Raw genomic sequence first — 14,120 nt, 5'->3', positions numbered from 1 at the left:
AATATAAATTTAAAATAACACTGCAACGTAGCTGTCATCTAGTTGTTACAGCTGTTGTATAATGAAAATAAGACTTCTTGGAGGATTGTTGTATTTTCTAATTCATTTCTTCAGCCAATTAAAATCATATTTAATAACCAAAAAAATAAAATAATATTTATTTATTCATTTCTTCTAGCCCATTTGAAAAATGATAAACAATGTTTACTTGTAAACAGTAATATAATCAAGTATTATTATCACTTTGCTAATCTTTCTTTCAATTATAACAATAATTAGATAAGGAAAATATTTTCGGCCCAATCTTGGTACTATTTTGAGCCTTTTTTGGTAGCTTGATCGGAAGTTGGAACCCTATTTATATTTTTTCCAATAATCTACTCTTTGTGTAATCATTTGATAGGTGTAACAATCCAGAACCCCACTCAAGATTTGTATAAGTACCCAAGATCTATCCGGCGAATAACCGATGTAGGACTAAATACATGCCCGCACGGATCCTCACATACTCTTCCCATTTAAGATATCCTCCTCGGGTTAAGGGTTCAAACTTATTCATAGTCCTCCTCATATACGCCTGCACTGTCCCCTAATTCACATAGGCCACAGGCCATATCTGCTCTGATACCATTTATAATAACTCGATATCTCATCTAAAATGGCTAGTCGGAAAGTATTTTTTGAGTTTTTAGACCTATATAGGTACCCAATATCTTTATGGCAAATAACCAAAATGGAATTAAACGCATGCTTGCATGGATCCTCGCAATAAGTGAAAATGCAAAATTTCTTCATGAAGCTTGATTTTTTTGATACGAAGCTCTAATACAATGATGACCTAAAACATCAATAGAATCAAAACCTTGCCATGTGCCTGTATTTTCTTTGTTTGTAATAATTATGAGAATAAGAATAGCATGTCTTCTTCTCTTAGCTTATTTTAATTATATATATATTTTTTGATCCTGTATTAAGACCATAACGTTCTGTAAAGAGGTCACGTCTGATTTTTGTGTTCTTTTTTTTATTATTATTTTGCAGATTTTTCATGTCTGAGTCTGTAATCTAAAATTCAGGCTTCCCTAGCTTCGGCATCAATCAGACTTTAGGGCTGAAAGACCACGCCGATCCCACTTTTTTTCCACATTGGAATGCTCAAGCTACCTGGATAGAACCAAAATTTATCGCATGCGATCTTCAAGCGTATCGATTGCTGATGGAGTAGTAGAGGATTCTTCCAACCTGCTGCTGGTGACATTCACATGGAAAATTGTCAGATTTTGGATGAAGTTTTCAGTTGGTCACCTTTTTAATTTCCCATGTTCTGCACAGTTCAGTTCTTTGCAATTTAGTAAAGTTTACACGCTAATTTGATCGAACACAAGAAGGTTGTAATCAGACATCAATAACTTTCTTCTATAGTTCCGCATCCTCTTTTGGCTGCGAAAAAAATAACTTGAGATTTTTGTAACAAAGCTGCTAGGCATGTCAAAGCATTGCCAATATATTATTACCCAGTCAGCTATCCATCAGAGCTAGTGCTGGCATGCAAATTTTGCATCCATGAGTGTCCCAAACCCTGTGAATTGCACCAATCTCAGAATGCCATTTCAGGTAAGTACCTGAATAGGCATTGCAATAAAGCATAACATTACTCTTTGAGGTATGTTCATATTATGGCAAATGCAAAGAATGGAGACAGCAGAGACTACTTCTCTCAGCCTGCTGTTAGTGAGAACCTCACATACTGCTTTTCAAGAAAGCTTGCAACAGAGCAAGTGCTGCCCACTGATGCATTCCTGACTGGAGAGGACAAACTAAGGGGCACAACAGAAAAAAATCTAGGAAATGTGGAAGCCATAGAGAGAGAGAGAGAGAGAGAGAGAGAGAGAGATCAGTGTTCAATTAGGAGGACTAGGGAAAAATGAAGTCACTACATCAGCAGATTCCTACAAGAATAATTGACAAGTCAAGCAACATATATAGGACGTAATAAAAAGTTAGGCCATGAAAGTTAGAATAATTGCATGCAACAAGTTTGATAGAATCAATACTAGGCTGACAGCACCGACAAATGCACGACACGTAAATTGAGATAACAATGCTCTGATCCTATGTGATAATTTGCTGAATGCAGAATACATGCAAGTGAAAACCAGAGGAAAGTTTACTTTGATACAACAAGCTTATGATGCAATATGAAACTATTGCCTTCTTCTTTTAAGATAGAGGGGTGTGGTCTTAGGACTCGTTCCAATATGATCATTTAAACTGAATGGAAGAGCAAATGGAAATGAAATCTCCTCATTAGGGTCCAATCATATCATTATTAAAGTGTTGACATTCAGAAACTCATCCGACCATTCATTGGTTTTGAGCAATGACCAAAATACAAAGCTTAACTTGTCTGATGATTCATTAGATTTTCATGTAAATCTGAGAACATTCTATATGTTTTCTGTTTTCCAGTTGGAAATCATCTGGAAATCTATAAACAAGAAATCTATATGTTACAGGGTAATTTCCTCTAACAGAGTTGCCACCGAAAGGTCTTGACCTTGCATGGGCACCTCCATGTGCCAAATCCAACCACATTTAGGTAGTGGATATATAGGATAGGATTGATTCATGAGCCCATACATGTATTTAACTGACACCTGAGCACTCCGACTCCCACCCCAACTGGAAATAAGCCACCTAATTATTGTGTGTCCCATTGACCATTATCAGATATAAGCATATCCACATGGAGGTTAGAAAGATCTACCTCCATCTTAAAATAAGTTGGCCAAGCAATCAAAGGAATAGAAGTCAACAAAGGAATAGAAGTCAACCAAGGGTCCTGTTTGCATGGCAAACATTTCAAGAAGGATTTCAACAAATAATTCACTAAATATTTCACTAAATACTTCACAAACAACACAATTCTATAAAAAATTTCTAACAAATATTTTAATAAGCAATTTCTGCTCACCTTATTGGTTGGACACGGGAGGCTAGGGCTCGAGACATGCTGACCTCACGCACTCGTTCTCGCCAATAAAGAGTCCTTACCTAGATGAAATAAGAAAAAGTTTAAAAAAAAACTGAGGAGGATGTTGAGGGCAGAAGAGGTTGCCTTTATGTAATACCCAGGCCTTTTAAAGCCTGGAGCCAAACTAGGCCAGGTCCATTTGACCGGCCCAGAAGTCTGCTTTGCCCTAGTGACCTTGGCCCAGAAAAAAGAGGGAGAAAGAAATGGCATGCACCACGCACATGCCTGGGAAGAAGAAGACTCCGGATGGAGTCTTCTTCCTCCTTCCTGAGTTGGTCGGATGGAATCCGACTCCGAATTGGATTCCGGCCGAGGCTGAGCTCTATAAGAGCTCCCTCCATCCTCCCTCGCTAGAGATCCACGCCTGAACAGGGTTCTTCGCCGGAGATTTTTTTGGTTTTTCTCTCCGAACGCTGGTTGCTACCTACGTTGTTATCATTGCCTTTCGCCTTCGGAGATAAAGTAAGGTCCTAGCTAACCTTGATCCATCTTTCTCCTTCTCTTTTCAGATTCCTTAGAGCCTTGATTTTGGCCGGTGATCGCCGGATTTTGAGCAAAAAGGGAATACTCTCCTTCCCCTGTTTTCAGAAACCGGCCCGGTTTGCTTCCGATTCCGGCTGCCTCCATTGCCGGCGCTTGTTGTCGGAGGCTTAGCCTGACTTCTCATGGAGGCTTGAAGCTGTGGTGAAACTCCAGCCACTAGGATGCATGATGTTCCTCAGATTAAAGGGGGTCGAAATCTTTGTTTTGAGTGGGTTGGTGTTGTCGGCCACCAGTCGCCGCCTGCTGCTGGCCGCTAGCTAGCTGGCCATCACCTACAGCCTCCCTCTACCTCCCCCTTCTTCTTTCCTTAGCTAGAGAGACCTTGTCCTCTCTTCCTCTCTCTTTTCTCTCTTCCCCATGCTTTTCTCTCTCTTGCTTTCTCTCTCTATAAAGTTTCTCTCTCTTGATTTATGGTTGGATATGTTGATTGATCGAGGTTGACCGTGCTGTTGACAACCAAACTCAGACCTCTGATTGAACCGAACTGAGATTCTCTCTCTTCTCCATCTTTCTCTCTCTAGATTCTCTTTCTACGGGACTTTCTCTCTCTACTCTCTCTAGGGTAGTTGGATCCAGTAGGGACTCTTCACAATTATTTTGAATTGATTCGGGTGAAGGGTCCTAATCTAGGGTTGTCGGGCAGCGTGTCAGCCTTCTGGCCCTGCCAAACACTATTAGATTTGATCACCCAGATCCTTGTTAAACCTTTTTGTGCCCTAATCTGAGCATGATACAATGAATGTCACTTTGATCGAACTGACTAAGCTGTTGGGCACTCCTGCCTGGTCAGCCCTGTAAGGGTATGGGAATTAAGGTTCTATTCTTGAAATAATTATGATAAATTCTGATTGAAATATAATTTTTAAATACCAGAATCTAAAAAGGATTTTCGAGATTTATTAGATCTGTTAATTAGATTGCGAAAGGTAAGTAATGCAATCTTTTCTAGATTTATTGGTGAATTATAAATATTTTCTTGAGTCAAATTATTCTTGATTTATGAATTTGATACATGGTGTTATATGCCTATTTCTAGAATATTGTATGATTCCGATCGAACGTATTGGTTTTGATATGGATTGTTTGATTGATGCCGATATCGTATCTTTCAATTTGGGATACTGAACATATTTTGAGACAGAGATTTGAATCAAAATAGATTTGGACTTTCAACCGGGCTATGTTAAGGACCCCGCCAATGGGGGCTAATATGTTGGCACTTATCCACCGCAAGAAGATTAGTCGGTGATATGACCCTGCCACAAGGAATATGTGGACATAGTTCTTGGCTGTTGAGTTGAATTTGATAAATTGAAAGAAATTGATTTATGAACGATATTTTGATTTTGACACGGCATGATTTTAGAACTGAAATATGAAACTGAGAACTAATTGAATTTCGACTTGGCTATGTTGAGGACCCCGCCAATGGGGATTAATACAATGGCACATGATTTGTCCTGAAAGTCGTGTCCAAGATGATTAATGATATACTGCCAGCAGTTTAGCAGTCTTGAAGAACTTTGTTGCAAGATGATGTACAGCTCATCACATGATGATTAGTCAGTGTTATGATCTTGCCACAGAGAACATGTGGTTATAGCTCAGGATCGATAAGATGAATTGAATATTTGAAAAAATTTGAATCCATGATTTTTTTTAATAATTTAAGAAAGATTTGATTTGTATCTTAGTACTGCGTATATACTTATTTTCTGTATATTATTGCCTGATTTATCTAACTAGAGTGTTCATTGTTTACTGGATTGTTTAGCTCATTATACGATTTATTGTTTTTTTCAGATTCAGAGAACTACCCTACTGGGGTTCTCAATATGGGAGAGCGACTAGAAGAATTATGGCACAAGTTATCTTAGATTAGGATTTATATAAATTGATATTTTATTTTAGACTATTGTTAGAATTGTGAGACACTGTAAGTTATATTAGTTAAAGTAATAAAGTTTGCATATTATTAGTTAATTAATTTGCTATATAATTGTGATATTATGTTGAGATGCCTTGCATGCTTGTGGTAAGAGTTTCTATGGGTATGTAGTAGTTGACGCGACCTCTGGCTCGCGATCTTAGGTCGGGGGCGTGACATTTTACTGTTGAGCCACGTGAGGCGGCAGATGGAGGGAGATGGTAGGGAGATGGGTGGTGACAAGGAGGCGAGCGGTGGCGAGAATGCAGACAAAGGAGGTGAGAAGGAGAAGGCATGGAGGTGGATGGAGGAGGACTACGAGAAGGCAGCCCAGCGGTCAGCAACGTTGGGTTCTAGGAGATTGTTGAAACAAATAAAAAGTAAATATATTTTTTATATTAGAAAAGGGCTGGGCTGAGCCAACTTGACATCTGACTTAGCCTAAAATATCTGATTTGGTTCAACCAAGTCAGAACACTTTCCGGAAAAAAATAATAATAAGAAAATGTCGCAATAAGTTTCTCAACTTGCTAAGAGAGAATTGTTCTAATTACCCTTGTCTAATGGATGGTTAGAATTTTTTCTATTTTCTATTTGTCTATTTTTTCTATTGGATACTTCTAAATCAAGGTCTGCAGAACTATCCCGAACTGACTGTTTTGGAGCGTTCCGGACTGCACTAGCGGCAGACCAGAACAGTTTCGTCATTAAAATCGAGACGCCTTTCCCGTCGTTGGAGGAGGAGAAAGAGAAAAAAGAAAAAGAAAGAGCAAGAAAGGGAGGGAGAGGAAGGCCCGACACTGCACGGCATGGATCCGTATCAACTCGTTCCACTGGATAATCGGTACGATGTCCGGTACCAATTTCACCGTCTCTAAACATTTCAAATTACTAACTTTCCCACTACGCCTTTCCCTCCTACTGTTTTTTTTTCCTTTTTTGGTTCTTATTTTTCGAATCCATTCTATTTCCAACACTCCACACTCGAGGCACCAAAATATCTTACTAATTTTATCCATTAGACAAAACACATACATGCACGTATATACAGCATTCCTAAATAGAATCACCAATCACCGTTGATCAGAATCATGGAAATCTGCGAGCTGTTTTCCATCCATCCAAAATCTTTTTTTCCAAAACTCCATCTCTAATTTCCCGATCTCCATAGTCTCGTATTCACATGAATCGGCACCATTTCTCCTCTCCCCAAGCCAACCGGGCTTCAATTATTTCAAAACTACCCCCAGTAAGTGGCACATCGCGTAAATTACTCCCCGTCCGGTGGCATTCTCCCGCCCAGCATCTACGGCCATCAATCAAACGAGGGTAGTTCTAAATACACCCCCCCCTATTGCTCAGGACACCCCCCAAAAATTAAAAAAAAATTAAATACTCTCTACACCCCCCCATTTGCTAAGGACACCCCTAAAAAATTAAAAATTCCTAAATTACCCCCACCCTCCCCACCCCCCACCTCCCCACCCCCGCCTCTGCCTCCTCCTCCTCCCCCCTCCTCATCCTCCTCCTCCCCCTCCCCCTCTTCCCGCCCACCTCTGCCTCCCCCTCATCCCTCTCCCCTCCTCCTCCGCCCCGCCTCTGCCTCCTCCTCCTCCCCCCTCCTCATCCTCCTCCTCCCCCTCCCCCTCTTCCCGCCCACCTCTGCCTCCCCCTCATCCCTCTCCCCTCCTCCTCCGCCTATTCACCCTCCTCCTCCTCCTCCCTCCTCCCTCCTCCTACTCCTCCACCCCTCTACCTCCGCCCCCCATCCCCATCCCCTCTTACTCTGCATCCCCCTCCGCCTTCTCCCCCTTCTTTGCCTCCTCCTCCACCCCCTTCTCCTCCACCTCCCCCTCCTCCTCCTCCTCCTCCACCTCCCCCTCCTCCAACTACCCCTCCTACCCCTCCCCCCTCCGCCGCCTCCTCCCCACCCTCCTACCCCTCCTCCCCTCCCCTCCGCCGAACAGAAGGATTCTGTTCGGTTGAGGGTTGCCGAACAGAAGCCTTCTGTTCGGCACTGGATCGCCGAACAGAAGCCTTCTGTTCGGCACCGTTCAGCCGAACAGAAGCATTTTGTTCGGCGATCCAGTGCCGAACGGAGCACGAAACGGAGGAGGAGGAAGGGGGGTGTACTAAGAAAATTTCAAGGGCAATATGGTAATTACACTAAAGGTTAGTTTGGGTATTTTTTTTTTAATTTTTGGGGGGTGTCCTGAGCAATAGGGGGGGTGTATTTAGAACTACCCATCAAACGACGGGTGGTTCTATATACACCCCCCCTATTGCTAAGGACACCCCCCCCCCCCCCAAAAACCAAAAATAAAATACCCAAACTAACCTTTAGTGTAATTACCATATTGCCCTTGAAATTTTCTTAGTACACCCCCCCTTCCTCCTCCTCCGTTTCGTTTTGAAAAGAAAAAAAAAAAACACCCCTCAAACCCCCCCTTAAACCCCTCGATCCATTTACATCGTTTAGGCGATCTTTGAAGGAGATTTAAGCCCCATTCGAAGCATGGACAAGCAACTAGTGATTTGGGACGAAGAATCGGCCGCAAAGGTACGTGTTCCACCTTGTTTCGAAATTTTTTTTTTTTCACGGTTCGTGCTCCGTTCGGCACTGGATCGCCGAACAAAAGGCTTCTGTTCGGCTCAACAGTGCCGAACAGAAGCCTTCTGTTCGGCAACCCTCAACCGAACAGAAGCCTTCTGTTCGGCTGCACAGTGCCGAACAGAAGGCTTCTGTCCGGCACTGTGCAGCCGAACAGAAGGCTTCTGTTCGGCTCTGTGCAGCCGAACAGAAGCCTTCTGTTCGGCACTGTGCAGCCGAACAGAAGGCTTCTGGTGCCAAATCGCGTGCCGTGCTGAATTTTGTGCCGAACAGATCCTCTGATTCATTAATTCTTGGTGATAAATTATTTTATATGTAGGGCTATGCTACAACCGAATCGAGTATAATTGGATCAGAATTTGTACTAGATTACACAAGCGAATTTACAACTTACGAGGTATTATAATGTATTGTGCAATTTTGTATTAGTTTAGCGAGCTATTTTTACAACTGTGTACTTACATAAATTGTTTAATGTATAGATCTTCAAGAGTAGAGAGGACTTGTGTAATTGGTGTCGTGAAGCTGGGAGGCGAAATGGTTTTGTTGTTGTAATCAAATCATCCGATGCAGGTACCATTTCTAAGAAACCCAGAATTACGTTAGGTTGTGAGAGGGGTGGGACGTACCGAACCAAAAAAGAAAAGCGAATAAAGACTGCCTGTGGGACAAAGAAGTGTGGATGCCCTTTTGCATTAAGAGGAAAGAAATTGGATACTGCGGATGATTGGATATTACTGGTCGTATGTGGAGTGCACAATCATCCCGCTGCAGAGAATCTGGAGGGGCACTCATATGCAGGGAGATTATCTGAGCAGGAGACGGAATTGTTAGTGGATATGTCGAAGAGTTTGGTTCGTCCAAAGGACATATTATCCACATTGAAGGAAAGAGATGCCCTCAATGTTACGACTATCAAGACTATCTACAATGTACGTCAACGGTTTAAGGTTGTAGAGAAAGCCGGGAGGTCTGAAATGCAACATCTATTAGGTAAATTATCAGAGGCTAAATATATTGAGTGGCATAGGAATTGTACTAATACGGATGTTGTGCATGACTTATTTTGGGCACACCCTGGCAGCATTGATTTGTTCCGTGCATTTCCCCGTGTGTTGATAATGGATTGCACGTACAAGACGAATAGGTATCGTCTTCCGCTCTTAGAGATTGTGGGGGGGACATCTACTGACATGACATTTTCAATTGCTTTTGTATACTTAAATTCTGAGCGGGAAGAAAGCTATACTTGGGCATTAGAGAGATTGCGCAGTGTCATAGCTGATGATGTTTTGCCTGAGTTGATTGTTACAGATAGAGACTTGGCTTTGATGAATGCAATTCATAGAGTATTTCCTACTGCTAGACATTTATTATGTAGATGGCATATTAGTAGGAATGTTTTGGCCAAGTGCAAAAAAATTTTCGAATTGAAGGAGAAATGGAATAAATTTATTATGAGTTGGAATGTACTAGTGCTGTCCTCCACGGAAGACGAGTATAATGATCGCTGGAGTGCACTGCAGAGAGAGTTCGGTACCTATCCAGATGCACTACAGTATGTGTCAGATACTTGGCTGAGCAAATACAAGGAAAGATTTGTTGCGGCGTGGACGGATACATGCAGGCACTACGGAAATGTGACGACAAATAGGTATCACAAATAAAGACTCATTTAATTTTAATTTGCCTCAATTCTTATATCTAACTTTCATTTGTTTACTAGGGTCGAGAGTGCACATGCAAAGCTCAAAAAGCAGCTTGGATCAAGCCAAGGAAGTTTCGAGTCATCTTGGACTAGAATACATGGATTGATTGAGTTGCAGCACAGCTCCGTTAAAGCCTCATTGGAGAAGAGTTTATTGGTAGTGCAGCACAACTTCAAGCCAGCTGAATTCAAAGAGTTGCGAGGTTTCATATCTATAAGTGCGTTAAATCATGTCCTCGCCCAATCGAAACGAGCCAATTCAGTTGGGTTTGATGATTCAAATTGTGGGTGCGCTATTCGACGCACACATGGTATACCATGTGCTCACCAGATTGCGCGGTACAGGGTGGAAGGTCGGCCCATTCCTCTCGACTGCATAGATCCTCATTGGAGGAAACTTGATATTCTGCCTACCCCCCCCGTGCAGCCAATTCAGTTGAGTTGTGATGCAGAGTTAGATTTGATTGCGCTACGATTCAAGAAGTTAGATGGGGCTTCTCAATTGCAGATGATCAAGAAGTTACGAGAGATTGCAAGTCCAGATAGTACACCTCTTTTAGAGCCTGCAAAACGGAAGACTGGTTCACGTGGGCGCGCTTCAATGAAGGTTGATACGTCTACTCGACGTGACCCGTCTGCGTTTGAGTTGGTTCTATCTGGACAGGATAGTTATTCACCTGGTGTTGAGAAAGTTACCATCCGCAATCCATCTACTCAGATTCAAAAGAGGCGGCCCAAGCAAAAGGTAAGTACCAAATATTTATTTCCTTACAATAGGTATCACAACGTCTACGGGACGGTCCGTGCCGTGCCGGTATGTGATGTGCCGATACGGGACATGTCGGGACGTGCCGTGCCGAGATGTGCCGATACGGGACATGTCGGGACGTGCCGTGCCGAGATGTGCCGATACAGGACATGTCGGGACGTGCCGTGCCGAGATGTGCCGATACGGGATGTGCCGTGCCGAGATGTGCCGATACGGGACATGTCGGTACGTGCCGTGCCGAGATATGCCGATACGGGACATGTCGGGACGTGCCGTGCCGTGCCGGTACGGGAAGTGCTGAGACGGATAACTATTTGGATATTTCTGCCATTGTTACATATTTTCTATCATTTGATATTATTTGCAGGTTTTTCGTACTAGAGCCCAGTCACATACGCCCATTATCTATATTGATGCTATTCCTTCTGCCTTGAGACCATACATCCAGCATATCAAGGATGTAAAAGCTGATGGGAATTGCGGATTTAGGGCAATAGCTGACTTACTGGGATTTGGAGAAGATGACTGGGTGCGTGTTAGGAAGGATTTATTGCAAGAGTTGCAATGTCATTCGGACCACTATCGCACATTATATGGTGTGGAAGGGACGATTGCTGAGATCACTCATGCATTATCATATTATGATGATTGTCCACCATATGACAGATGGATGACTATGCCGGACATGGGTCATCTTATAGCATCCTGCTATAATGTTGTCCTATACCATCTCTCGTTGCAACAATGTCTGACCTTCCTACCTCTCCGTTCTGTGCCAGTACCTCTTCTATCTCGCAAAGATATCGCTATCGGATTCGTAAATGGAAATCATTTTGTTGAGGTACTACGTTCACAACACTTGCGAATATTTAATTTTGCTTATTTATAATTTTGTAGCTATTAATATTTTCTTATTTCTAATTTTGAAGGTGTTCTTGTTGCCGGGACATCCCGTTCCGCCAGTAGCGACCAACTGGCGAAAATATCATCTTCCTTGTGCTACCGGATGGGAAAATTCATATGAAGCCCGGATTCAACAGTTCAAAGAGAGCATCTCACCTAATGTTATAATTAGCGAGACAGTAGAGTTAGATTGATTGTTTATATATGTACAATTTTTGAAAGTTGTAAATTTTTTTGGGCTCTTAGAGTCATGTACTGTGAAACTCCATCATCAATATAAATCAAAAAATATCTGTCTTCGCATTGTTAGATTGATTGTTATGTGCACTGTTATATTTGTGCAAAACAGAACGGGCCAGGCTTTACAAAGATTACACGTAAATGTACCAAAAATATATATTTTTCATTAATATCAAAATAAAGGCTCCATCATCAATCCCTATGACGCCGTCGTCGACGCGTGTACTACTGTACGTCCGAATGAGAGGGTGCTGTACTCGGGCCAGGCTCATCACCCAGAAGTAACTGATGCATCTGACAAATAGCATGAAATAGGTGCCCGGCACCTAGTGACGTAGCCTCTGAGGGACCCATCCGTACAATGTCGGTACTGATACCGAGTGCATCTGCAATACGCCGCCGGTGCATGTCAGCATCATCATGACCTCCCCTATCTCCAGAATGAGTACTCGAGCGCAGATGAGGAGGCTGAACTGCAACGTGCGTGATACGGAGATACCACTCCATGTATCCCGGTACGCTGTCTGATGGCCGGGTAACTGGGTGGCTCCTGCTCGCCTGGCTCAGCACGTGGTCCTCCCACCGCTCCCAAAGCTGATCCATATAGGAGTAATGTATCCGGTACGAGCCTGCTGTGGAACCTCTGTTGGCTCGCGTAGGGGCTAGTGGCGCTCGAGGGATGGTCTGAATACGACCAAACTGTCTAAGAACCCTTTCTGGATGATAGGGTTCTACGATATCAAGGCACTTGATGGAGCCACTAAAAAATGCGATATCAACATATGGGCGATCTCCCCGAAGCCGATGATGGGGATCCCAAATAACCTGCAAAACAAAAGGTCCATTTCAGTTTTATACTATATCGCATATTAAAAGTACTGACAAACACAAGCAAATGGTAATATGATACGTACCTCATCGATGCTCAAAAGGTCCAATGACTCACGTAGAACCACTAAATGGTCCATCGTGGTACGGGATGGAGTACCGGGCATCCAGCGGTGCACGCGGGGACTGGCATCAGTATACTCAAGCGACGGGTGAGGACTGAGTGCTGGAAAATGCTCATAAATCCATGCCTGCAGAAGCGTCATATAACCACTGATCTGTCTCACTGATGACCTCGACGCAATCCCCAACTGCCGATACAAATATGCTAAGGCAGCTGTACCCCAGGCATATGTGCTCACCCTATCCAGATCCCGCAGTAAACACAGATACGCTATAGGCACCCTGGTCCCACTCTTATCAGCAAAGAGTGTGCAGCCTAACAAAAATAACAAATAGGCTCGTGCTGCACACTCTATCCTCTGCTGGCCGTCTCTATCAGATACAGAGTGAAACTGAGTCCTCAGCCACTCCATCCTCACAGACTGACCGCGCGATGACAGTACCTCCTGACGCGCGTCTCCAGCTGACACCCCCAACAACTCCACAAGTAGCTCCTCAGCATCCCGATCACTCATCCTCTCAGGAGAAACTGCTACTGAGGCACCTGCGACAGGAATCGCTAAAATGGCGGATACATCATCCAACGTGATAGTGATCTCGCCAAATGGTATATGGAAGGTGTTCGTCTCGGGCTGCTATCTCTCTACGAAGCCCGAAATCAGAATCTTATCGGTGAATCGATAAGAGCACTGTACTAACTCTATGAGGCCCGACTGCCTCAATAGTGCTTTGAACCTGGTATTTGGTTGGTTTGAAGACCACCACTTTCATTCACCAACCTTGGCAGTATGGTTCATGCACTTTAGTGGAGCCCGTTCCTGTAATATAAATGTATAATTACTACTACTTTATAAAACATCAATAAACAAAATATAATGCTATAACAAATAAACAATACCTGTTGCCTCCAGATGGAAGCTGCTATATGCGTCCTGAAACTGATCAGGACGGACTCATCCTCTGGACCTCCTGGACATGGTCCAACGGACTCATCGTCTTCGCCCCTAGCGGGCATATCATCATGCTCTGACTCAGGAGAGGGCGATGGCATATGAGCAGGCTCGGAAGAAGCAATCCTAGCACGACGTCTCCTAGCTGACGCCGTAGGTCTAACTCTGAAGGGATCGGGATCCATGTCTGAAAATATAGAAATTCAATGTTAGGCTATATCAAAGAAAATAATTCAATTGCATACATAAATGAGAGGATCTGTTCGGCACAAAATTCAGCACGGCATGCGATTTGGCACCAGAAGCCTTCTGTTCGGCTGCACAGAGCCGGACAGAACCCTTCTGTTCGGCTGCACAGTGCCGGACAGAAGCCTTCTGTTCGGCACTGTGCAGCCGAACAGAAGGCTTCTGTTCGGTTGAGGGTTGCCGAACAGAAGGCTTCTGTTCGGCACTGTTCAGCCGAACAGAAGCCTTTTGTTCGGCG

The 14,120-nt window shown here is 43.3% G+C and overlaps 1 long non-coding RNA gene across 2 annotated transcripts; it reads left to right on the top strand.

The window, feature by feature from the left end:
• The first annotated feature begins 7,836 nt into the window (after positions 1-7,836).
• LOC149751598 (uncharacterized) lies at positions 7,837-11,804 on the top strand. Of its 2 annotated transcripts, XR_016397894.1 has the most exons (3): positions 7,837-8,064; positions 8,435-8,688; positions 11,522-11,804. It is a non-coding gene; the product is annotated as an uncharacterized LOC149751598 (long non-coding RNA). The 2 variants fall into 2 exon arrangements; XR_016397893.1 differs by having other exon boundaries at positions 7,837-8,688.
• The last annotated feature ends 2,316 nt before the right edge of the window (positions 11,805-14,120 follow it).

Source organism: Phoenix dactylifera, chromosome 11 (assembly GCF_051530095.1).
Source record: "Phoenix dactylifera cultivar Ajwa chromosome 11, Ajwa_hap1_PhDact_Kaust_v1.1, whole genome shotgun sequence".
Classification (NCBI taxonomy): Eukaryota; Viridiplantae; Streptophyta; class Magnoliopsida; order Arecales; family Arecaceae; genus Phoenix; species Phoenix dactylifera.
Note: the sequence above shows the minus strand (reverse complement) of the source record. Positions and strands in the feature narration are given on the sequence as shown.